Genomic DNA, 3167 nt, shown 5'->3' on the forward strand with positions numbered 1-3167 from the left:
GGCACCGGCGCCGTATTAGCACCGGGTTTCGGTACCCAACCCTAACTTTAACATCATTTCTTTTCATATTATTTTGCAGTTAAAGGGGCATTACTACGAGCAATGTGTGGTCATAATAGGTTATAGATTTCAAAGTTATCGTCTCTTAAATCATTTATAAGTCCGTAAAAAATTACTATCAGACAAAAAAGCTCCACAGTTCGTTTAAAACGGACCAAACTGCAGAGGAAAAAGCCAATATTGTACTTTTTAATCCATATTTTACATTTATCTGACCGCTTTAGTTACTTTTTCAGATGAAGATATTACATTAAAAAACCAAATAATGGGCACCCGGATGGCTCAGTTGGTAGAGCAGGCGCCCATATAGAGGTTCGACTCCGACCTGCGGCCCTTTGCTGCGTGTCATTCCCCCCTCTAAAGGCCTAAAAATGCCCCCCCAAAAAAATCAAACGATGTTTAAAATAAGATGCATTGTAAGAGATTACTAGAAACTAGAATAGAACAGAGTAATAATATGCAAAGAAATATTAGGGCGATTGAAATTAACCTGGTTGGCGAAAAAGTTAATTTTGAACGCTGCCTTCCGGATGGTTTCTCTCCACAGGACTTAAGTTATTTGCATGAATACTGAGTACAGTCTTGAGCACTAAAACTACAAAAATATTCCTTCCAAAGTGCATATAGAACAGATAAGAAAACAGGTGATTAATTTGCGAATTAATCGAGTTAACTGTGGACTGTCGTGCGATCGATGGTGATTAAACATCAATAATATCGATCGACAGGTCTAAAATATATAAAAATAAATATAATATATGCAGAAATAAATGTGAAAATCAGCTAAATGGATGAAAACGCTTATAAATAATTCATATTTTGTCTTTATATTTCCACGTTTATTTTCTCCTTTTACATATGTATTCTTTATGTTTATGGCACTTCTGTGACTCCATAGAATCTTATTCACCTCTTTCAGTTTATTTTTGGTTTCTCTAACTTCTGTGTACAGTCAGAGTTGACATGACTGTTCTCTTCTGTTTATAACCTCTGTGGTACTTCAGGTTTTGGGGACTGCGATTTCCTGCATGTGTGTGTGTGTGTGTGTGTGTGTGTGTGTGTGTGTGTGTGTGTGTGTAAACTGCCCTTTTGTGTCAAAGTGTTTTTGCATGACTGAATCATGACCTATATGCAAAGTGCATTTATGGATACTGAATGCAGAGTTGGTCTAATAAATATGTGATGTCCAGATCAACCTGAGATGCAGGTAAAGAGAGAAAATTATAGATTTTTATAAACTGTCATTTTGCACTTTTAATCTGTGTTTCCTGTTGCATCATGGGTATTTTATGCTGTTTGACTTTGAGAATAACTGAGATTGTAATGAAGTCAGAACCGATTTAAACAACTGTGTAGTGTTTGTCTGAGAAAATATATTTCTACACAGATCCATGTGGCTCTCTGTTTTTTATCATTGCATAAAAGTGAAGTTAAAGGGTAACTTCTGTTTTTTAAACCTGGATTAAACTGTGTTTTTGTGTCTAAGTGACTAATGGGAACACCAATCTTAATAAAGGGAAAATGTGCAGCTTGTATTTAGATTAAAGTAAGAGTAAGATCCTTTTTAAAAGGTCCCATGGCATGAACATTTCACTTTATGAGGTTTTTTAACATTAATATGAGTTCCCCCAGCCTGCCTATGGTCCCCCAGTGGCTAGAAATGGTGATAGGTGTAAACCGAGCCCTGGGTATCCTGCTCTGCCTTTGAGAAAATGAAAGCTCAGATGGACCAATCAGGAATCATGTCCTTATGAGGTCATAAGGAGCAAGGTTACCTCCCCTTTCTCTGCTTTGCCCCCCCCCTAGAGAACACAGAAATGGCACATCCTAAGGAAAGCTCATTGTGGGACTGGCTCTTCAGATACAGTATTAGGGGACCACTAAGGTCTATATAAAAGAGACTTCAGATACAGTATTAGGGGACCACTAAGGTCTATATAAAAGAGACTTCAGATACAGTATTAGGGGACCACTAAGGTCTATATAAAAGAGACTTCAGATAGTCTTCTGAAAAATCGGCAATTTTCCCTCTTCAGCATTTAGCTTAGCACGGTGCTACAGCAACCATAACCGGCTCTAGCCGTTTGCTGCTTCCTGTTTGGTGCATGAGGGAGCACACCCATTGGTTGTTGACAGTGTTCACGTAATTTATTTATGATATAACTATGAGAGTCAAACACTTAATTGCCGGCTTTAATTTATTTTTTTTTACAGAAATTATGATTATTTAGTATTCTCCTGTATTGTTCACTTTATTGTTGTATTGAAGGGTTATTTTTACCTCTTTTTAGGTTGCCTTTCATATTTTTTTTAGGGGGATTAACCTACCTCTTCTAAATATTGTGGGGGGGCAGAGGGGTGGACATGTCTCTTGCGTCTACGTGGATATTTACGCCTATGGCCGTCACTAATTGCTGCTTGAACTAACCGGTAAAGGTCACGCTCATTTTAATGACTTAATATACTGCTGCTGGGTAGTTTAATCTATAAATATACATCATGATGTATTAGTTGATTTATATTTTACATTAAGAATCTGCAAAGTAACTAAACTAAGGTTATATTGGAGTAAAAAGTCTTCAGGTGCAATCAATCAGCCAATCAGAGGCTATAAATGTCTCCATCATCCCTCTGTTCCTTCTTATACACCTCGATAATGACATGTGCCTATTTTCAGTTGATTTATTGTTGAAATGCATTTTGGTTATCAGTAGTTTTTACAGGTGTAAATATCCTTTATTAAACGTTTAAAAAGCCACATAAAAAAATACACAATATTGAATGGAAAATTAAAGCTACAAACTATTTAAATTACGAAAACTAAAATTAATTTTCCATTATTTTTTAAATATTTTAAAAATATTTTAAAAACTTACAAATAATGGAAAATTATAAGAACATTTTTTTAATTTTTATTTTTTGGGCTTCCCAGCTGCCCTTTACTATATGTGTGTGTGTGTGTGTGTGTGTGTGCGTGTGTGTGTGTGTGTGTGTATACAAACACGTGGGTGCGTGTGTTTGCGCGCGCGTGTGTGTGTGTGTACGTGTGCGCACATGCTCAGTGAGGTTATTTTTGCGCACAGAGGCTTTAAGAGCGGAGCGGCTGG

This window comes from Perca flavescens, chromosome 16 (genome assembly GCF_004354835.1).
Source record: "Perca flavescens isolate YP-PL-M2 chromosome 16, PFLA_1.0, whole genome shotgun sequence".
Classification (NCBI taxonomy): Eukaryota; Metazoa; Chordata; class Actinopteri; order Perciformes; family Percidae; genus Perca; species Perca flavescens.